The sequence below is a fragment of the Tamandua tetradactyla genome, chromosome 5 (assembly GCF_023851605.1).
Source record: "Tamandua tetradactyla isolate mTamTet1 chromosome 5, mTamTet1.pri, whole genome shotgun sequence".
Lineage (NCBI taxonomy): Eukaryota > Metazoa > Chordata > Mammalia > Pilosa > Myrmecophagidae > Tamandua > Tamandua tetradactyla.
This window is the reverse complement of record NC_135331.1, coordinates 147,339,050-147,363,230: the sequence shown is the minus strand read 5'-3', so window position 1 is coordinate 147,363,230 and position 24,181 is coordinate 147,339,050. Positions and strand designations below refer to the sequence as shown.

Below are 24,181 nucleotides of genomic sequence, written 5' to 3'. Positions count from 1 at the left end.
CTTATAATCCCATAAGATTACCTGACAGGTAAACACCTACCTGCAATTTTAAAGCTTGTTGAGGTAGCAGTGAATGACGATGGGGGAGCAGGAGGAAGCAAAGGACCCAGTCTTCTTTGAGCGGTATGTGTCAAAGACTTTCTTCGGGTTACTCCATTTAATCCTTAGAACAATCTTGGAAGGTATAAAGAATTTCCCCCAGTTTCATGTATGAAGAAACAGAGACTTGGAGAGGGTCGATAGCTTGCTAAAATCACACCCCAAGAGGCAGAGTTGATACTCAAACCTACTATCTTGGCTCCCATTCCTGTTTCTATCACCCAACAGCCCAGGTTGCTGAACCTGATGAAGTCACAGTGGCAGAACCCTAGAGGGACCATGAGGCAGGTCAGGAGCCCCAGCCCTGGAGATTTTGGGGGACCAGGAACCACCTGACTAGCACAAAAGGCCAGTTTGCCTCTTTGCACATTCTTTTCTCTCTGTGAGCCTTTTGTTTTGTGTTGTATTACTACACTTGTTCCTTCCACGCAAGCTCTTGGGTCTGGCATGGGTCATGGTTCTCCAGCCCTCTGCTTAGGCTGCTGGATGTAGTGATCAGAAGGGGAGGAATAAAAGGCCACTCTAGGGACTGTCCTCAGGATAGAGTATATGTAACCTCACTGAGTCCTCTCACGCTGTGAAGAGTGCTCTGTCTGCTCTTCTTGCCTTGTATCCCATTGGAGTGTCTCAGTGGCTGGCTTTGAGTTCTATTACAGAAGGCTCCAGTTATTCTCAGTTAAAGGAGGATCTTTAATGGGGGTGGGAGTTAGAATGGGGAGAAAAGTCCATTTCATCATATTCTATATTGGCAGTCAATATTGGTTGCATTTTCAAGGATCAAGAAACAACACACACAAAAAGCAGCCCTTGACACTGTTGAGATTCTCCTTAAAGTAAGGAAAATAGAACAAAAAAAGTCTGTTCATGATATTCTTTACCTCTATGGCACATTAGCAGTGATCCAGGTAAAATAGACTATTCTTTCTGGTAGGTGGAGGTTGATGGTAAATAAATAGTGGCAGAACGGGAAGAAGGCCTGGCCTGTCTTAACTCTTTGCCACCTCCCACTTGCTGATACCTGGGCCACAAACGTGTTTTATCCTAGTGAAGCCACGGCATACGGTGTTTCATCAGGATCCTGGAATCTCTCTGTTCCTTCCAGCCAGGTAAGGGTCTGACTGGTGAGGGCATGTGGAAGCCTAAGTTAATCACAAACTTTCTTGCCATTTGGACTTACTCTAGGATCAACTGGGTGGAAGTCACACATGTTAGTTTATGGAATTGACTTTCTCAAGGCACCCTTTAAAGGCCTTTCATTTCTTTAGTACCAGAAGAATGCATCTTTCCTAAATGATTAAAATGTTAACTAAGTAGTAGAATCCTATTATGGAAACGCTGGAAAATAGAAGAAGGAAGAAAACATTCTTAATTACGTCTCTGGTTTCCTGAGTATCTTTTCCTAATGCTTTATATTCAAGACGCAGTCGCTTTAAGCTGTGAATTTCTCTAAGGTGCTTCATAAACTGAATTGACTTCAAAGCAAGCAGGTTCTCTTTATTTCAGAGGAAGTTGAAAGTACTTGATAGAACAAGGCCAGTCTTTTTGATTGTTGTCCAGAAGCGAACTGACTGAATTATAAAACTGTTATATGTTCTTTAAGGTGCTTTTTGTTAATGGTAGTCTTTGAGTAATGTGGGTTTTTGGCATTTTTTGTTTTTTATTTTTGGGAGGGAGGAATTGCTATTTATTTGTGCGTTTTTAAATTCTGTATCATCTTGAAAGGAAGTCAGTTCTAATCCATGCGCTACTGCATAGATGGCATGACCAAGGCAAATTCTTTCACCTCTCTGAGTCTGGTGACCTAATTAAGAAAGTTGCCACTCAGATTAATGTTGCTGCCAAATGATAATATTCATTTGAAAGTGCAGTGTACAGTTTTGATTACATATAGCTATATGATATTCTGAAGAATATTTTGTAAAAAGAGTTCCATCTCTGGATATTAAAATATTTTCCTTTAAAAAAAATCCCAAAGGCAATCTGCGATGATGATCAACATTGTTTTTAAGCTTCTACGTTAAGAGCCTGCATCATCATTCTAGGCTCTGTGAGTGAGAGCAATGAAAAAAAAAATTCTCTTTTTCGAAGTGACTATTATTTCTTTAAAGAGATTTTAGTGTAACTGAGTTGTAGAACCAACATATGTGAAAATGACGTAAAACCACTTGGGGGTGAAAGCCGTAGTTGGTTTACTGCAAATCATATACCCAAATTCTGAGGTACTGGAAATTGTGACATGATTGGAAGTGGGTGGGGTTCCTCAGGGAAATTATCTTCAAGAATTCTTGTCTGTTTATTATCTTTTTGTACCCACCTTTCCTGTGTTGTTACCACTGTATACATTTGTGTGATAATGTGACATTAGACCTCCCTGCAAGGCATTTGGACAAACTTCCCAGTTAACTGCTGGGCAATAGTTCTTAAATGGATTGAATCCATATATTAACAAGGAATCAACAAGTATAGAGTTTTACTTTAAAACTCAGAAATGCATGAGCATCTGTTCCAGAATTTCAAAAAGTAAAATTCATAGTTTTTTCCCCCAAATTCATAGTTTTTTTCCCCAATTACTTTAAGATTGATTAGAATTAAATATTGAATTTTCTTGACTTTGAAGTAATGACTATGTAGGCACCATGTACATGTGGAGATGTTTGGATTTATTTATGCCACAAAGCCACGGTTCCAGGGTCTCTCCAGGTTGTCTGTCATATTAAAATATGGTATTGCTATGACTGAATGGAATATCTTTTTTGGAATCTGTGTGGCTCAAATAAGCAGGGATGTTGGGCCACAGTGGTTCAGCAGGCAGAGTTTTGCCTGCTATGCCGGAGACTCTGGTTTCATTTCCCGGTGCCTGCCCATGCAAAAAATAAAAATAAAAAATAGCCAGGGAAGTGACCTGCAATTTTCTTTCCCTATCTTCTGATTTATAAGAGGAATTTAATAATAATATGTTCACAGAAAAGTAGTGGTGTGTGTGGAGTCAGTAGTAGGAGTTTATCTTTTAAAAGTATAAAATAAACTGCAAAATCATTTTCTTAACAGCAAAAGATGTTAGTGTGGGGAATACAGCCTTGGACTTGGCCATGTTCTCAATTCATTTAGCAGGTGGGGCAGGCCCTGTGTCGGGCAAAGGCTGACTACTGAGAATGAAAGGTGGAGATGGTAGGCTTGGGGATTGTGAATGCCTTTTTCTTTGTCCATTGGCCATTTTGATGTATTCTCATTATTTTATCATTGAAAATAATACTTGATAACTTTTTAAAAAGCACCGTAGTTCCAGTTAAACCTATAGTTCCAGGCTTTATGGGAAGGTTCCCATATATAAATCCTTAGATGCAAACACAAATCAAGTGATTTTAAGGCCTCTTGTCATGCTTTGTTCTTTTCTCAAACCTATACCTTAACATCTTTCAAAGAAAGAAACTGCACATCTGCTTAAGTAATTGAAGACATTTTCTCATTTTCCTCAATACTTACTTGACAAATTAAGAACCCTGGAACCATACAATAATCTGTTTTAGTCTAAAATGTAACGTTAAGTGGACAAAAACCCAAAGAACCAATAGCATGGATAAAGACATGGACTCAGGTTGGTGGATGGGGCTTGAATCATCTGGTTCATTTGGCCCATGGGGGAAACAGTGGTCCTGAATCCGCATATGGTACACTGACTCCCCAAGAGCTCTGTGGAACGTTATCTGCTGAGCCCTGGCGGTGATACAGTCAGGCTCCAGCATATATCCATTGGTTTCTTTATCCCTTGTTGGCAGGAGGGGAAAGCATTGAGTTCTGGATGGTGTTACTCTCTTTTAAGGAGGTCAAAGTCTCATCTAGAAACCCCTGAGTAACTGGTCTCTCTAGCTTATTGATCACTATATCCTTAGTACTCAACACTTAGTAAGTGCTGAAAAAGGATATTTACTGAATGAATGATTTCTTATCTCTGTGTATCTATAATCATTCTGAGTCTGTAATATCTAGATTTATCTTGCCCACTAGCATGCCCAGTGTCTGTGGCTGAGTACTCTTGATTTGATTCGCTAGACCTTCACTGTCCAATATGGTAGTCACTAGCCCCATGTAGCTATGTAAATTTAAATTTAACTAAAATTGCATAAAATTAAATATTCAACCCCTCAGTTGCACTAGCCATATTTCAGGTGCTCAACAGCCACAGGGAGCTAGTGGCTACCATATTGGACAGCACAGATAGGGAGCATTGCCATCATGGTAGAAAGTTCCATTGACCACAGGCCTGCTATGCCTTCCTGAGCACCAGCTAATGAATTTCCTATGTGTTTGCATTCCCAGTAGAGCTGCCTGCTTCAGGAAGGGAGGGCTCTAGGAACCAGGAGAATCTTCAAGAGCTGCTTCGCATTGTGACATGTCTGATCCGTCACTCCAGTCCCTGCAGCATGTACAAGGTAAGAGACACCTTGGGGAATCAGCACTTGCATTGTCTTTTTGAAACTGTGATTTTCCTGGGTGCATGGCATGAAGAGAGAGGTTCGTGGCATGAAGAGGTTGCTTCATTGCTTTGCCAGAAAGCAAGAGATTTGTGGACCCCAGGTGAGCAGTATTTATGGACAAGGGCACAGGAGCTGGTGGCCATGCTATGGTTGTATAGTTCTTCTAAGACATCATTTGTGTTTGTGGGAGGCCTCTGAGTAGCTGCAACATTGGTTGTTAGAATAGCTGTGTTGGTGTGAAGTTTGGAAGATCAAGGCTATGGAGCCAAACTACTTGGGCTTGAACCTCAGCTCTTCCAGTTACTAGTTTTAGCAACCCTGGGCAAGTGGCCTAACTTCTCTGTGCCTCAGTTACCTTATCTATAGAATGCTGACAATAATAGTACCTACCTCATAGGGTTGTTTTAAAGATAAATGAGTTTATGTACATACCAGTGCTTCATATAGTGCCTGTCCACATTTTAAGTTGAGAAATATTTGCTGCTCTTGTGATTTTTTCGCTCTTGTTTTTGATGTTGGCATACTATTGTCCTCTAGACATTGTTCTTAGAGAGCATCTTACATCTGCAATGTTTCCATTAATTCAAATATTAATTTGATGAGCAGCAGTCAATTACTAAATTGCACTTTGAGGATAAACAATGAATAAGGCTTGGGCCTTACGTTTTTTTTCAGTTTTGAAACAATGTGGCAAGTTGTTTAAGTAGCAGAAGTATGGAAACAGACAGAACATCTGATTCTGAGGAATCTTGGAATGACAGTATAGAGGAGGTGATGTTTGAGTTGGATCCTGGCTGATAAATATTTCCTAGATAGGGAAAACAGGGTGAGGCATTCCAGGAAAATTAATCACCTTATGTTCAAGGTAGAAGCGCATATGAGAAAATAGAGCATGCTTGGTATAGTTAGAATAGGGTTTCTCAACCTTGGTACCATTGATATTTGGATTGGGCACTTTGTTATGAAAGACTATTCTGTGGATTGTAGGATGATTAGTAGCATCCCCAACCCCACCCCTCATAGCGACAACTAAAATTGTCCCCAGGCATTGCCAGATGTTCTCTGGGGGCAAAATCACACTGGGTTGAAAATCACTAGGCTAGAGTGTGGGCTGTATGTGGAAGAGGATTAGATATGAGCCCAGAGGAGAAGGCAAGGGTCAGATCCTAATATCCACTGAAGGATTTAAAACAGATTGACATTTTCATGGTCCTGCAAGAATGGGTGCATGGTTGCATTATCTATTAGGTTTGAGTGGAGTTGGATAACGCTTTTAGGTTACTTGGTCTTGAAAAGATATTATGGGGTCTCTGAGTTTTAAAAAACCCATTTAATGGGCTGGCCACGGTGTCTCAGCAGGCAGAGTTCTTGCCTGCCATGCTGGAGACCTGGGTTCAATTCCTGGTACCTGCCCATCCAAAAAAAAAACAAAACACCTACTTAGTTTGTTGAGATCCTTTTAGTTAAGGACTCCCTTTCCATTGGTGATTTTTCTACTGACTGTTTGTTCTGCCTTCTCAAAGGTGGGAAGGGCCTTGTGCTCTTTCAGAGCTTAGAGGATGCTGAGAAAGGCCTCTGTGCATGTCTCCTTTTCCCTAAATTGAAGTTTCATGGGAGATGGTGGCTATTTCTGTTTTAAGAGACCAGCAAAAACAAGTAGTTGTTCTTGGGAGGTTTTTGTTTGGCTGAGAAGGAAACCTTGTACCGAGATGTTGTTTTGTTTTTCTTTCCTTTCCCACGTAGGTTTAAATACTCAGAGCAGTATGCTTTTGGAATACTGGAAGGTGGGCAGTATATTCTGCCCCAGGTCAGCCCTTGTATTTGGGGTGGTGGTGGAGAGGTTGTGGTGGGGAGGTCTCCATCATTGCAAACCTTTGCTTCTGTAATTTAGAGTTTACTGTTCTGAAAGGCAAAGACAAATCTTGGGAACTCTTTAATCAACAAGCACAGATTGCTAAGGCAGCTTCTGCCCTGTGTCCCCAGGGCAGCTCAAGACCTGACGTCATGAGTTCTCTCTTGACACACATCTGGGAACCAGACTTCTCAGAAATTTCAAGTGTCCCAGAGGTGTGTCTGTTGTCTGGGAAGTTGTGTTCTGCCTGAGTGGCCCAGTGAGTCCTTTATTTTATATTGTTTTAATATGAGGTTGTGATTAAACATATTGCATAACCTTCATGGGTCAGCATTTTTCTTACAATTTTCTTGGCATAAGACAAAGAATAGGTCAGCCTCTGGGGAGGAAACAGCTCTTCTTGGCACAAATAAAACTGGAGGATCATCTCTTCAATTAGGGTATGTAAGTTAGAATGTTGGAAATATTTTTGTTGGGTGTGACTGATTTTCTAAGTAAATTTGTTCCTAGAAAGTTGGAGGCCTTTAAATTGTCCACTCCCTCCTTCCTTGGACATCCACTGCAATATACTCCTTGCCTCCCAAATTCTGACCTTCTGATTAAACACAGCAGTCAAGATGGTAGGGAGTCCACAGCCCCCCCAGCATCCCTGCTATTCCTGTGAAGGTCCAGGCTAGTGCTGATGGCAGTCAGCCATTGGTGGCTCTTGTGAATCAATCAGGGAAGATACTTCTAAAATAAACCATGCAGGAATTGCCCCTGTGGCACAAAGGGATTGGAAATTTTTCTGGCTAGTTTAACAGGACTGACCTTATAGCCAGTGACCCACCATCCACCATGTAGAGCCATCATTCCTCTCACTCTTGAACTCCTGTCCGTGTCAGGGTCTGAGGATACAACAGAAAGGGGTGCCTTCCCGGCCCTTGGACAGCCAGCAAGCTGGTCCATCAATTCTGGCTGAAAAGGGAAAATAGGACATTCCTGAGCACAGAGCTGCTCATGAATGTGAAGCCAAGGTCTAGAAAGTATGTCAGTTTGATATTGATTCATAAGATTATTTATACCAAGTAGACATCCTCACACTTACCTTTTTTATTGTAAACAGGCTTTAACAATTGCACATTCTGGTCTTTCTGCTCTAGCCTCACATGTTAAGGAAATTGTAGACACATGTTTTCCCAGGGTTATTCATTCTTTCTACCCCCTACAAGACTTGAAGACCATCTTTCCAACTTTTGCACATTCTTCAGATCTTTTTTTAAGAGCTGACTTACCAGTCTTTATTTTGATAAAAAAATTTACCCATGGGATCTAACTTTTAAATTTTGTCAAAAGTCTTCATCCTCTCTACTTTCTTGGCCATTCTCTTGTTAACATATATAATAAATATTATATATAGTATTTTATAAATTTGCTAATAAAAAGGATTAATGTCATGGATGAGTCTGTTGTTTGTAGCTTACACTGTAAAGAGAAGACTTGAGTATGTTGTCTAAAAAAAATCAGTCCCCAATGAGAGGCGAATTGGACAGGAAGGGGCTTTATAGGGGCGGACTGGGCAGGATGATGTCCCATTCAATACATACCAGTATGTAGATTCACAGAACCACCCTACAAGAACAGTGCTCAACTCTTTAGAGCTGTCTTGTTGGCAGTGATACTGAGGTTATGGTCCTAAACTCTCTCCTTCATTGTCATCCTCGTCTTGAAGGCAGGTAATATGTCATTCTCTGCCATGAATTTTTGAGGATGCTCCCTCTGATTGAGATATAATATATTTTTCTGTTATTACTCAAAATGCCCCTCGCAACAATGAAAATGGATCATCTTGAAAGCTGCTTCTTCCTTGTTATGTTGGAGTAAAGTCAGATCTGATTTTTGTTGCTTTGAACCAATGCCATAGCATCAAATGAAGTGGAATAGTGTCTCTTATCTCTCTAGGTGAGTGGATGCCACCAGTTTGCTTAATCTTTGCCTGACAGAATTTTCTTTCTTTGAATATTTTCCAGTATTCAGCACCACATCCTACTGTGCCAGGTTTGAGGCAATTTCACTTTTACACTCAGATAAACATCCCCACAATCAACTAAAAAGTAAGGCTTAAATTCAGTTTCTGTCTTTGTTTAGAGTTTTTTATTTTTTACTTTGCGCCTCTTTAATACCAGGCATTGAAGTCCAGAATTCATGGTCACAGGCTCCCTCTCTCTCAACCCCAGGGGTTATAGTGCCTAAAGTTCCAGTGGACTAAAACAGTTAACTCTAGGTGATAAAAGCATCATCTCCTTCAACACATATTTGTTAAGTATATATTAATAATGTCCATCTATACATGCAGTGTATCGCACTGCACTTGCAGTGTATCGAAACAAAGGTCTCTGCCCTCTGACACTTAGCGTTCTGGCAAAGGTGAGGACAGTCATCATGTCCCAGAGGTTTCATATTTAAACATAAACCTAAGTGTTAAAATTTTTTCCATTTTATATTTCTTCCACTCTAAGAACAAGTTAACAGAGCCACTAGATGCAGTAGAGGAAATTGGTAAATTATAAGCATATAAGATCTCTCTCCTCTCCCTTCTAAGACTACCCTCAGTGGTTTTACCAGATGAAAATGACCAATCTATATTTAATGAGCTTCCACTGTCATTTTTTGAAGGCAATGGCCAAATTCTCCTTGTGGCAGCCTTTGAAGAGCTATTGCGCAGTTTGAAAACTAGTGATATAGAAGAAAATGCAAGTACAAATTAAATGATCTTGGAAGAAAGAAGGCCTTATTAAGTTCTAGTGGCAGAAATTATAAAGAAAGAGAGTATTTTTGACTGTGTAAAAACTCAAAATTTCTTTTCATCAAAAAACATCCTGAATTGCTCTGAAAGATAAGACACAAGCGGGAGAAATATTTATAACATATGACAGAGGGTTAACTTAGCTAATATATTAAGAATTTTTGCAAATTAATAAAATAATGATGATATACTAATAGAAAATGAACAAAGGATGAAAAGAGAAAACCTACAAAGGAAGAATTATGATCAACAACATATAAAATAAATACGGTTTTTGCTGTTGTGTGTGTTTGAGGTGCAACTGGATGAACATATTTAGTGGGAAAATAGAAAATAGAGGTGCGATCATTGGTCAAAATAGAGATTTGGACTTGGAAGTCATTCTGTTGGACATTTACCAGGGAGGAACATTTGAATGAACTGATGGTTTGGGGGCAGTAGTGAGGAGAGAAATGCTGTTGAAAATGATGCTGTCCTTTGATTCAGTGGCTCAAAATGGACATTACATCTTCTAGGTATCGTTTCTTTTCTTTCATTACCCTGTTTGGACACTGGTGTTAATGAGCACAGTGTGAACTAGACCAGACGTTCTCAGATTGTGATTTGAGATCCCCAAGGGTATCCCTGACACTCTTTCAGAGGGTCCACACACTAGATCCAAGCTATTTTTATAATACTAAGACATTATTTGCTTTTTCACTGTCTTTGTCTCTGGAGTACAGAGTACCATTTTTTAAACTTTTTTTAATTGTGTGGTATAACATATACACAAAGCAAAGAAATAAAAAAGCAATAGTTTTCAAAGTACTCTTCAACAAATGGTTGCAGGACAGATCCCAGAGTTTGTCATGGGCTACCATACAATCCTCTCTACTTTTCCTTCTAGCTGCTCCAGAATATAGAAGGCCAGAGGGCTTAAATACTTTTTTTATCATTACAACAGACTTTTATTTCCTTCTTTTTTGTGTGTGAAAAATGACATATATACAAAAAAGCTATAAATTTCAAAGCACAGCACTACAATTAGTTGTAGAACATATTTCAGACTTTGACACGGGTTACAATTCCACAATGTTAGGTTTTTACTTCTAGTTGCTCTAAAATACTGGAGACTAAAAGAGATAACAATTTAATGATTCAGCATTCATATTCATTTAAGTCCTATCTTCTGTGTATAATTCCACCATCACATTTGATCTTTCCATACCTCTCTTTAGGGTTGTTTGGGCTATGGCAGGTCTAAATGTTTGATATTGAAAGGGTCTGTCACTAATACGAGGTAGGGAGATGGATCTATCTGATATTCTGGAGAGGCTGGGCTAGAAGAGTGCCGTTTTTTAAGAGGCTACATAGCATGTGATGACATCTTTGTGATGGTGCCTGGGTTGCATGCTTGTATTTTTGTGTCCCCTGAATTTCTCACTTTTAATTTCTAATATGGTAAATGTATTGATAGAAATAACCCCATAAATGAAAGCTCTTTAGGGTCTGCAATAATTTTTTAAGAATGTGGCACAGTCCTGAGACATGAGTGTGAGAACCATTGAGCTGGACTGTGTATGTCCTATATCTGATGGTTCTTACTTTTCTGAGAAGCTGGACCTGGGCCCTGAGCAGTGATATCCCTGGATATTGTAGCACATCTGCTCTCACCTTCTACATCTTTAAGGAATAATTGCCCTTAGCCCTTCTATAAAATTAGTTTTTATAGAGTTTATGAGGTTAAAAAGGAACGTTGTTGATATGAGGCCAGTGTAGCACCCATGCTAGCCAAAACGTGAGTTCATTTGAATGTGGATTGTGTGGACATGGTGAAGACAAACCCTCAGACTCTGTCTCCATGTGCATCCCACTTGGAAATTCAGTGAAGTTTTAGGAAGGAAACAGGAATATAATTACTTCTGAGAGGTGTGGGGGTGTACATTTAAAATGAAGCTAACCTCATAATCTGGTAGGTTAGTTGGCATGAAAGAAGGGAGAAGGAAACTTGAAGAGAATTAACTGAATGTGGGTTTGTGCATTTGTCTTTGAAATGCATGCATGTATATGACTTGTGTGTGAATGTGTATAAAATATATACATACCATTTAGAGAACTGCTAAATTACACAGAATTGTCTTTTCCTACAGTCACTTAGACTGTGGAATTAATGTTAATGCTTCTGTTTCAGTCCCAAGGTTTTTCCGCCTCTCTGCTTAATAAGAAATACATTTCAGTTGGCCTCTGCTTGGGTGTGAGCATGTCTCCAAACCACAGATCAGTGCATGGTGGAGCCGTGGTTATTACCTGCGTCCCTGAAAAGCAGTCTTTCATGGTCCACAGTGCAAGTCAAAAATCTGAACCTTTCTGTCCTAAACTTTAACCATCATATGAATAATTGTGCTGGAGGACCTCAGAGTCAGCCTCAACCTTAAGAATCTGTGCCCTTACTGAAAGATTCATGTGGACAGGTCAAAGCCTTGTCTTGGGGGTAAAGGTATCACATGGCCTGCTGACTCAACATACCATTTCAGAAAAGGAGATTCTGAATGGGTAGGAGGTAAATTAAGACTTTAGAATAGAAAGGGTGGAATTTTGGTTGATTTTAATACCTTAACAGCCCCTGAGTTGGAGAAGGGATATGTTTTGACATGACTGTAATACATTTTCAAGGCTAAGAGGCCTAATTGTGAATAATGATAAGCTCTTTGAAATGTGGCTACAGCTACTAACCATAAAACAGGTTTCAGTGAATGAAAGAAGGTACTCGGATCCACCTGGCTCACATGGAGCTGTATTGGATAATGTTGACAAATTCTGCATTGGTATATTGCTCGTTCTGTGTAGTGTATTGAATTGACCTCACACAACTCCACAGCACAATTAGAAAGCCCCTTTGGACATGACTGTGTGCGGCAACCCCTTTCTTTGATACAGTGGTTGCAGAAAACTCCTAAGAGGCAGTGGGTTCTTGCCTTTGTGAATCTTGCAGAGAAATAGTTCTGTCTTTCTCCTCCTGGGAGTCCTCAGCTCTGTGCCTTTTCTCTCAGTTAATAGATGTCTGTGTCTCCCAGAGCTCAAATACTGCCATACGATAGATTGTTTTAAAAAAATGGGAATTTATTGACTCACAGTTTGGGGGCTAGGAGAAGTCCAAAATCCAGGTTATCAGCAAGGCGACACTCTCTCCCTCAAGACTGTCACGGTCTGTGGCTGGCTGCTGCAGATTCAGGGTCCTTGGCCTCTTGTCACTGAGAAGTGCACACTCAGCATCCTCTTTCTCTTCTGGGTTCTGTTTACTTATAGGCTCTTTGCTTGTGGCTTTTTCCTGTGGCCTTTATAAAGCCTCCAGCAACAGGGTTAGGTCCCATCCTGATTCAGTTGGCCACACCTTAACCAAAAATAGTATCATCAAAAGACCGTTTTTGCAATGAGTTCACATCCACAGGAATGGATTAAGACTAACGTGTTTTTCTAGGGTACATAATTCAGTCCCCAACAGAAGACCTTTAATGCCTACAATTCAGTTACATCTACTTAGTTAATTGGTGATCGAAAACATGATTATTTAGTTGTTTAGTTAATCTCTGGCTTGTCCGTCTTTAGAGTATTAACAATTGACTCGATTTGTCTGATTTTGCGAATTTATCAAAACAATGGGATTGCTGTGTATGATGGGAAATATATAATTGAGATATTCCATCCAATCAAATTTATTAATTTAAGTACCTAGAACTTGAGAGTGATTTTTCCCTCCCTTTCTGTGATGGAGAAGCCTTGTAGCTCTTTGGTTTTTGCTGGAATTCTTTCCAGCTTCCTATTATCTTTTGTCTCTATAAAATAAGCCTAACATTCAGAGAACAGTGTGCTTTTGAATATATGTCCATCATTGGCTCCATTTAAAAATCTCATACTGTCTCATGAAATTTATAAATATACTAGGTAGAGAGAAAAGATACTTACTCTGAGTATATAAAACTACATAATTTGCAGAAAATTTTCAGTTAATGTTCAGAAGATACATCATCCTAGTCTCTCAGAAATGACAGTGTTTAGATTAAATGAAAACATTTAGATTTGATTAATCACAACTTGTATGTTTTCTGGCTTGTTATTTGGTTTCCTTTCCTTTCTCTTTTTAATGGAATAATTTTGTAACTTCTTACCACCCTCAGACTTTAATAAGTTGCCGTTATCTTGAGAGTCAAGTCTCAATTAAAAATAAATATAAGCAATTAATTTAAATACCCAGCCCTAGCCAGAGAGGTAAAGTGTCATCATATGTCATTGTGATAAAGGAGCACCTGTTAATTAGAATGGTAGGAAAACTGCAATGGATTATGAAAAAAAAAGTATTGGGTGAAATTAACAGTATCTGCTTCTCTTGTTATTTCTTCAAATCAAACCAATAAACAATTTGTTGTGACAGCTCTAGGCTGGGATTATGGCATTTCAGATAGGGTTTGCTTATAGCTAAAAATAGACACATGTGCCGAAGATTAGAAAAGGAATATTAAACAATTGAAATTTTGTGAAAGACGGATGCTGTTTCATTGTAATAATTTCCCCAAAGGCACATTAGTAATGCTGCTAAATACAGACTTTAATAGACTTTAATAATGTGTACTTTGGAGGCCTGATACACAAAGGAATAATGTATAAAACATTCATTATGGAAAATTGCTACCTTTTTTATTTAATAAGAAATCTGTTGAAACAAAACCATCGCACTGCCTGTGGCATTGTGTTACTGGGTGTTAACGGGCTGAAGAATAATTGCCACCTTCTTTTAGATTTTTTTTCACCTATTCTAATTAAGTTGCAATCATATTTACTTATTTGTTCCATGAATAAAAATGGTAATTTTTTTTAAAGTACTTGCTTTGGATGGACCCTTGTTCAAATTTCAGCTCAGTCTCTCATTAGCTGTATATAATCTTGGGCAAGTTGCTTAGCATCAAACTCAAGTTTCTTCCTTTGCAAACTGGGGTTCATTCTACTTATCTCTCAAGGTTGTGGTAGAATTGTTTTAAAATGTTGACACAGTGGTGCCTGCACATAGTAGGCACTCCATAAATGGTTTCTATTATAATTACTTTGTATCTCTGTTTCTTTCTTGTTTCTGTGGACTACTGTTGGGGGAGGGACCAGAATGAGGCCCCAAGTAGGAGAAGCAATTAGAAAGAAGCCTTGGTAAGCAGCTCTGTAGCCAAGCCTTGCATTGGATTTCAATTTAATTTTAATGTACTGCTGCTGAGAGTGGTGCTGTTGAAAAAGAGAAAAGAGTAAGAAGCAGATGCTCTTGGAAGAACATTGGGGCATTTATCTCTTTTAATGAGATAACATCATTAGAGTGACAAAGTGCAGTGAATCGATACTTGAAATGGACTGCTGCTACCTTCCCAAAGTGTGCTGATTTTTACAGTTCACAGCCTTAGAATCTGCTGAATCACGAATTCTGTCTTATCTATTATTAGAGCCACTGGCTTTGATCTTACAGAATAGAACCACACCCTTAGGGATCTCCAGAGGAGTAGAAAAACAGACTAATTGGATAAATGAGAAAAATCCGAAGTGACTTGTAAACTGCTCAGAGCCTATATAATTAAGAGACCTCAGAGAAAGGAGGTTTTTTCCACTGAGTTCTTTAAATGGCTGCACGTTCCAACTCCCTTCCCCCTTCCTGCTCTCCTTGCTCTCTGTCTGCTTCTTGGTGTAATGTCAGAAACACTAATCATGTCAGACTGTGACACTGACGGCCCTGACATGCACAACAAAGAGACAAGAAGGGGAGAGGAAGAGGGTTGGGGGAGGGGGAAGGGGAGGAAAAGCAGCAGGGAAATATTTTTTATTGCACATAAAATCCATAGCTGCAGAATCACTAACATTCTGAATCTGTCACATCCAAGGAAAATGAAGGAGGGAGGAGCAAGATAAATTCTGATGGAGGTTTGAAATTGGGCTGGGTAGATTATGTGACGCTCATTTTTTCCCTCTTTTTTAGTTCAGTGTGTGGCTATCTTATAATTACTGTGTCTATGATTTCTTTTCACCAAAAAAAGAAGCATCTTTCCTCCCTTCTTTTCTTTCTCTCTTTCTCTCTCTTAGTCTCTTTTTCTCTCCTTCTCACTCCCCCTTCCCCCTTTCTCCCCCTCTCCCCTCTCTCTCTTTCTCTCTCTCTCCCTCCTTCCCTCCCCTGTCTTCCATTATCCCAGCTTTTCTCTTTGAAACAAAGCAAAACTCAACACAGATCTGAGCGAGAACTGTGTGTGTGCTAAGGCTTTCCATCTTATTATCAAATCCCCATAGTTTAATCTGAACAATAGCCACTTCCAGAAAGAAGTTGTTGATGAAGATGTTTTCTGACCATGGCGAAGCTAAAGAGGGGACTTTTCAGTGTCAGCCTAAGGCTTCTTATCCTTGGCCTCTCCAGCACCTGCTTAGGCTGCTGGATGCAGGGAATCCTGGTGTCATCCGCCTCTGTATAGTTTGGAGTGGGTTCACTGTTGCCAGTCTTCCAAATATCTTTGAGGTTTCTCCCTCCCTCAGGCACATTCTCCCTTTGGAATCCTTTCTGGCTAGAGGTCTCTGGTCTCTGTCTTGGATCAGTCATGACCTGGAAGCCTGCTGTCACATCTCGCGTGCATTTTTAATCCAGATGTTATGATCTAAATTGAGCTCAGGCTGAATCTTCCTAGCTTTTCTGTTAACACAAGAGCCCAGCTGCCAGCTTAGCTTTTGAGGTATTTGGAATTACAACTCTATGTCTTAGCTGGAATGTTTGGTCTTTTACTTTTTCTTTGTGTAAGAAAATAATCAAAAACTAGAAAATTGTGTGTTTATTCCATTTTAGTTACCCCATCATAAAGAAAGTACATTTTTTGCATGTATTGGAGGGCAGAAGGTATTATATAGTGACTTATCTTCAGATTGATTAAAAATAGTATTTCAAGAATAAACTTGGAATATGTCATTGGTAAGAGAGTCCAGCAGGAGTTAGAAACAGGATAAGATAATGGGTAATTGGAGCTGAAGGGATACAGACTGTGCAACAGGACTAGATACAAAAACTCAAAAATGGACAGCACAATAATACCTAATTATAAAGTAATCATGTTAAAACACTGAATGAAGCTGCATCTGAGCTATAGGTTTTTTTGTTTGTTTGTTGTTTTTTTTTTTACTATTATTATTACTTTTATTTCTTTTCTCTATATTAACATTCTATATCTTTTTCTGTTGTGTTGCTAGTTCTTCTAAACCGATGCAAATGTACTAAGAAACGATGATCATGCATCTATGTGATGATGTTAAGAATTACTGATTGCATGTGTAGAATGGTATGATTTCTAAATGTTGGGTTAATTTCTTTTTTTCTGTTAATTAATAAAAAAAATAGTATTAGTTGGGGATTTTGGAGTAAAATAATGTCCTTAAAATCCAAGTAAAACGTCACACTTTTGGACTATTTGGGAGTAATACCCCTCTGAATTTGCATGCGTAAAAAAGTGAATGATAGCATGATGATTTAAAGTATATATGGCAACATTGACATTGTGCCTTATTTAAAGTTCTTCAGGAAACTCAACTTCTAGCCGAGGAGAGTAAGCTTGTACTCTGGAAAGGATTTGGGGGAATTAACCCAAAATAGCTTCCTGTAAACTCAAATTTCCTTCATTTTTTTTTTAATCCTAAAAAGTTTACATGGATATTGTAATTTTCCTGTGATATGTCCATGCTTTGTTTTCATATAAAAAAACTTTTGAAATTATTTGCCAGTTGAATTACTTAATTGAATGCTGTATTAGATAATGCAAGCTGTTATAACAGATAAACCCTCAGAATTCAGTGGTTTAACACAATAAAAGTTTATTTGCTTACGTAACAATCCAGTGTAGGTATTTCTAATGAGTGCCTCAGCAGTGATTCAGGAATCCTGAATCTTTATGAACTTTAAGGTTTGGATTTGTTTGCATCCATCTGGTGGAAGGGAAAAAAACATGAAGAACAGTCAATCTGTAAGTGCCAAAACCCTGAAGTCACTCAGCATCTCCTCATACTGCACTGGTAAGGACTGGTCACATGGCTTCACCTGGATGCAAGGGTTCTTGAAATAAGTAGACCCTGGCTGTATCATGGTGAAGACACACACACACGCAATCCCATCTTAAAAGGACATCTAGGCAGTGTGTCATGTGTATCCCGTATCTTTCAGTGCTCCTGGGCATACCCACCCCATAGGACACTCAAGGAGGTTCTAAGAGTATCCAGGTTTGATGGGATGGTAGTCCATGACAAGCTCTGGGGTCTGCCCTGTAACTATTTGTTGATTAGTGCTTTGAAAACTATTGCTTTTTTCTTTCTTTGCTGTGTATATGTATTACTTTGTTCAAAAAAAAAAAAGAGTATCCATGTTTAAAAATCCCATAGCATGGCTAGGAATGCTTTTTAGTTGAACATCCCAAGTATTTATATGTAAATGAGTGGCTAAGGTTGCTTACTGTTTTGTTTTCTTAGGAATCTGATACATGCTCAAGGAAATTGTATGTACACTGTTAATTGGCACATTTTCTCCTTATTAAACTAGTGAAATTCAAATTAATGAAGTTTTACACTCTGCCAAAAATGTAGCTTGTGGTTAGAATGATTTTCTGTAGTTCTGTACCTTTTTGCTACATGTTATAATATTACTGAAAAATTATTTACATCCAAGAGGGATAAAAGGATAATGTGAGAGCAGAGGACAGTTATATAACACGTGTGCTTATCTCAAATGGCTAGACTTTAGTATTTAATTATAAAAGTCTTGTCTCTCCTAACAGGTTAGTCATTATTTCTAAAGTTGAACGTGGGTTTTATAAGTGACTAAGTAATTGCTTTGTATGTTCCTTTTCAATTACAGTAAAAAGTCATGAATTCTCTACATTTAGAACTGCTAAAATTATTTAGAATTGCCTGTTGAATAGTTTTATTCTAAAAAAGGACTCAGGGGGAAATTTTCCACTGTAAGTTTTTGGCTTTGCAAAGTAATTTGTAAAAAATTTCCCATGAAAAAGAGATAGCAATTTGAAAAGGATAAGTAGGTACACTCTGAATACTTGGTAGGTAGTGAGAAAACACATTAATACTGAAATATAATATTTAGTATTTTAGTCCCGAAAATCCGTGTCAAGAAACCATTAGCTTGCTGTTGTATTAGTCCACTACTTTAAAACATTATTTTTATCTAATGACTTTAAACCAGTCAGTGATACCACAGATTTTCTTTTGGTCAAAAAGCCTACAGTGGTACTTTATAGTAAAATAAAATGAAAGTCTTTAAATTTTTTTTTTTTGTATGCTGCATGGCGGGGGTCACATTTCATTCTTTTTCCATGTGAGTATCTCCTTATTGCAGCACCATTTGTTGAATTTTTGTTTGTTTGTTTGGGAAGTTCATGGGCCGGGAATTGAACCCACGTCTCACCTACTTGACAGGTGAGAATTCTACCACTGAACTACCCTTCCACACCCACCTTTTAATTTTTGAGGGTTATAGTTTTTTGTTTAATATATTGAAATAAACTAAAGCAATTATTTGAGTCATTTTTTAAAAATTAACTAAATCCTCATTCAATTAGAAGTATACAGTTAGATTTTGGAGAAGGGTCTAAGGTGAAGTTTGTATTCTGTAGATATTTGATAGATAATAATTATTTTATGTATTACTGTTCAATTGAGTGCCTAATGTTTGTCAGATATTGCATTAACTCCTGTATATAATATACTGTGTAATTGCTAATATTCACAACCAACTTGCAGAGTACGTGTATTATTATTCCCACTAGACAGATTGGGGAACTCACGGATGCTTAAATAATGAACACAATGTCTCACTTCTAGAGATAGCAAATCTAGGATTTGATTTCGGATCTCATTGACTCCAAAACCCATGCACATTTACTTTTTGTCTCGCTTTCTCCTAGGGTGAATATTTGCTGAATTGAATCTGAAATATATTGAATGCATTTGCTAAGCTAAAAGCAAAAACAAGACCTCAGGATGAATATCCTAGTTATTGAGAGAACAGCCCATTTGCACATGAACAGATTACTGTAGGAATAGGAAATTAGTTCCATCTAATCATTGAAGTAGGCCTCTAGGACTTTTGCTGGCTAACACTTGAGTGTACTACCCCTTCCTAAATAAATGAGCAGTCTATGATTCAGAGCACTTCTTAAATATCCATTATGTGACTAAATTAGAGTTCTTTAGAATTCTAGTTAGAGTTCCTTAAAACTAGTTTCCAATTCATGCTCTCACACTTGTCTCCTTTTCTGAACATGTCCAAGGTGTGGAGGTTTTACTGATTTGCTGTGGCAAGCACAGGAAATGGCAGTGTTGAGCCATGTGTAGATCTGGCCTCAGGTCAGGAGAACGAAAACCTGCCTATTTTCCAGAGAGAAGCTCAGCTAGAACCTTAAGACAAAAGAAAGGTATATTCATCCCCAAAACAGGTCACTTTTCCTGGCAAAATGATGAGCCTGACTTTTAATGGAAAGGATGATTTAGGGTTTTGATGTGTCTGCAGGGTTTTCAGTTTCGTCCAGTTTACACTGTTCATGGTCTCTGCTGTGTGACTGGCCATGTCACATCACCTGCTTGAAACTTGGTAAAGCAGTGGGATTAAATGGAGAGCTGTTAGCCTGGCTTAGCCTGGGTCGGCATGGGGATAGGTGGTTAGAATGGAGTCTGTGAAATGCTAGGAACTGAGTATAATACTGGTGAATATATGTATTTTTCTGGAGGAACTGGTTTGTGGCTTACAACAGATTCTCAAAGGGGCTTCAGCCCACAAAGTAATCAGTAGGCCAGATTATCATGTCTTTCGGGATTCTAGCATTCTACTTTTCTGTAAATGTTATCATGCTCAGGCTATCATGGACAGGACCTAGGAGAGAATGAGTTCTGTCACCTTTCTACAGGAGACATGTAAAGGAAACTTGAAATGCTTTTATTGTAGACAAGTGTTTCTTCTTCCTAACGTGAATGTTCTGTATATAGTAAATGTTCAGTAGCTGTTTGTGGATGATGACAAAATTCTGTTATTAGCAGAAGGGCAGATATAGTAAATCAGTTAGAGGTGAGTCATGCTCTGCTGATGAATGAAGTTTTTCAGGCCTGAACAGGTTGTGTAGTTATAAGCAATGGTAGTTTAAAGAGTCATTTAAAATACTGCTTTCTTATTTGGAAACTCAGACGCTTGGAATGTTAGAGCCTGAGAGACACTTAGAGCTAATAGACTGATTGCTGCATTGAGGAAGAGGAAACAGTTTTCAAAGGCAAGGTAATATACAGTCACTCCTGCTTACTCCTGCTTCGGTTCTTTGCCATTTTCCCCTCAGTGTGGTCATAAGTATATTGTCCTGCCAGAGAACCTTCTCATATGTGTCATGGCTCAGCAGACTAACCATCGTGAAGCAAGAGCCTGTTGCTCAGCGGATAAACAGCTAAGAGCAAAAGAGAAACACTCTAAAAGCACCTCTCCTTCTCAGTAGGGAAGAAAAAGAATTTAGCCACATCCCCTGTCTGTTTAGTTTGAAGCTAATGGAAGTCCACTCTTGAAGTGTGGCTCATCCATTCATGGTATCAAAACAACATTTCACTACACTTCAGAGAAATCCCAGTTCCGTTCAAACAAATAACAATAATAACGAAAACACCATTCTTGGATGCTTAGAAAATTCAGTGATGTATGCCACATTGTTACTGTTCTCCAAAACTTGTATTTCTTTTGTCCTGTTGGTGGATTTAAAACTTTTGACTCCTTAATATAAATGTCTGTGTGTGTATATTTCGCAACCATGTGAACACTCTCGGTTTGCATTTAAAATGTAAGCATCTTGTCTCTGCTTTCTTTGGAAACTTGTAAAAAGAAAGTAATGATGGTAGGCCCCTGATAATATTATTTGTCTTTAAACTTGCCATGAACATCACTTGCAATTCAGTCAAAAGCAGGCAAAACGTTTATAACTGACCTTTGGATACTGATGCTGTGTTAGTTGTTAATTAAAGCTTAAAAAAGTACTCATCCTTCTTTGGTTACATCATTATTATCATTGTTATTATTATTATTATTGTCATTTTAGGACCACCAGTCATTCTTACGGCGATTGAACATGACTTTCTCATGATTATAATCACTTTTTAGAATTGGCTAACCTGGATCATTTGTGTGAAGTGACTACATAAAATTTTTCACTAGGAAAAGAAAAAACTAGTATAAAATACCATTAAGATATTAATTTGACTTAGTTTACTGGGATAAATTTACAAATTATCTATGTCTTTTTTAGTCATGAATGACTACTCTACATGGCACATGATTTTGTACTATGTATATTTATAAAAGTATTTTTAGTAGATATAAATAAATTAGTGCCCAGGTTACCAAATAATGAATACCCTCAAAATTTGAATTTCAAGGGACAGTGGCAGAAAATACCATCATTTGAAACTGAAACTATCACAAGTCAATATAAAAATGGCTGAGATTAGTTGTGTGTAAAATTCCCAGAAGGTAAGCCACACTCAGGGCTAGCTTGTCTATCAATATCCCATTAGAAAAATATCAAAATAAATGCAGATAGTGTCCAAGGTTTTTGAGCAATTAGAAGGAAAAATCTGAAATAGGGGAATGGTAACCCATAAAAACCTCTGAAATCAGTTCTGTATCTACTTATTGAAGTGTACTTTGAAAATCATTGCTTCTTTTTCTGTTCTTTGTATATATATTATATTTAACAAAAAAAATTTAAAAAAAAATAAAAGCAAATATAGATAGTGTTAATTAAGCTCAACATTTTAGAAACTATGGCATGTGGATGTTAGAAGCAAACAGCTGTCTACTAGTCTGTATGGCACCTGTAACAGGGATTTAGGGAGCCTCAAATTCTTAGAGATGTTCTTGGTATAACAGACCCAGCTATATGTTGCCAGCACATTTGAAGTCATTAGGCTTGATGACACCAACTTGGGATCACTGGGCTCTCTAGCCCAGCACTTTCTGAGCTTAGCATTTTCCTTAACACTGAGACCCCTGCCATCAGCTCTGCTGTTCATCTCACTCCATGACCTCAAATGTCCCTTAGCCTCCCTGGGCCGTAGCCTTCTCACCCCTCAAAGATTTGTTGTCAGCACTGAATGAAATCACTGATGTAGAAAGGTCTAGGACAGCTAGTACTCACACATAGTAGGCACTCAGTAGATATTTTAATTTAAAAAAACAAATAACTGAGAAACAAATAATTTGAGCTCCTTTGGGAAATTATAGTCCTTAATGTAAATTGATGTTTGCATTTAAATTTATCTGTCAGTCTGGCTTTTATGAATTTGGGTGAAATGAGCTATCTCTTTGTGACCAGATACAAAGGATGTCTTTTTCATGCAAAGCTGAGTCCACAGTGGGCCTGGCCTCCTGTTGACCTGTCACAGGAAGGGAGCAGACCCCCCCAAAAGAGACTCTCTGAAGCACTCAGCTGGCCCCCTCTATTTCACTGTCATAAAGTGGATGTTAGTCTCAGTCAGAGTGTTGTAGTTTAGTCTGAAAATTTAAGTGATTTTTTTTTTACAGGACCAAAACCTAAATATATACATGTACAGTAGCAAATGAATCCCACTTACAATATATTTTTCAGATGCTGTTAACCCAGTTTATTTTTACTTTGACAGATACTTCCGTTTAGGGGGTGCTTTCCACAGACAGATTCTATTGTGCAATAGAAAATTCGGTAAATTTTGCCTCTAGGTTTCCTCCAGATCGCTCAGGTGGCCACACCCAAGCCTCAGTATTGCCATGTTCTGATAAGAGGCTTGAGTTATGATTCCAGCATATGCTCTCCACTTCCTTCAGGAGGTTTTTGTTGGCAGAATTTCCATTTTTTTAAAAATTGGACATCATGCTTAATATAGGGGAAGACTAACTCTGTATATGCAACAGACGTGTTTATCCATTGCTTTTGATTTCACCCATCAGTGGCCCCCTGAAGTGAACATGGCCTTAATGGCCAAGCTTTGCATCTTGGGAGTCTTTCAGACCTGGGTTCAAATCCTAGCTCTGCTATACAAGAGCTATAGGACCTTAGACAAGCTCCCTGATCTTTTCCTAACCTCAGTGGTATCATCTGTAAATGTAACTAGTAACACCTACCTCCTAGGTTTATGTTAGCTCATGCATCTAAAGCACGTAACACTTGGCGCCTCCTTGACCCCTCAGTAGATGGTGACCTTTGAGTTGGGGTTGAGGGCATTATGTCAGATTCTGCTCGCAGCCCTGAATCAAGGGACTGCTCAGATTCAGTTAAACCCGTGAAATTTCATACTTGCACACCTATTTCATGACGACTTTGAAAGGAACAGGCTAATTTGGGCCAAATTTGGTGCACTGTAGTTTACATTTCTAGTAAGAGTACCACTGTGAAATGCTAATAATTGTTTATATCTTTTCAGCAGTTGCACTAAAAAAAAAAAATTAAAAGCTATTGTTAATAGATAGCTGGGTCCATCCTGAGTGGCTTCAAGCTTAATAATATTTGTTATATCCTGGGAGAACATTGTAAACAGAAGTTGCTCAGTTGATTAGGACTTCGCTGTCATGTGAGTGGTTTGACTTAGTGCAGTTTGGACTTTGTTCTGTTTCTTAAGTGGAAATTCTTTTGTATTTCCTCTGTTTTATATTAATTCCAGGGGCTGAGTCAGTGCTAAGTCCCATAGCTGAGTTAAAATGGAAATCAAACCAAAACTCATCCGGAGGATTACATCCATTATATAGTGCTGAAGTGGAGAAAATGGAAGGTCTGGGTGTTTTCCTTCTACTTTAATTTTGGCAGAGGGCTCAGTGTTCTCTGTGTATGTACATGTTCATAGTAACTAGCCTGTTAATACATTGTGGTTCTAAAGTGGGGGGAATCATGTGTGTTCTTATTCTGTGTCCCTGTCCAGGCATCGGTTACA

The 24,181-nt window shown here is 38.5% G+C and overlaps 1 protein-coding gene across 2 annotated transcripts in view; it reads left to right on the top strand.

Moving 5' to 3' along the window:
• The first annotated feature begins 4,431 nt into the window (after positions 1 to 4,431).
• The window catches only part of BACH2 (BACH transcriptional regulator 2), a 272,601-nt gene continuing 252,851 nt past the window's right edge, over positions 4,432 to 24,181 (top strand). For both annotated transcript variants that reach the window (XM_077162420.1, XM_077162419.1), the window contains exon 1: positions 4,432 to 4,529. The gene's annotated coding sequence lies outside the window, so the exon portion shown is untranslated. The remainder of the gene's footprint in view (positions 4,530 to 24,181) is intronic.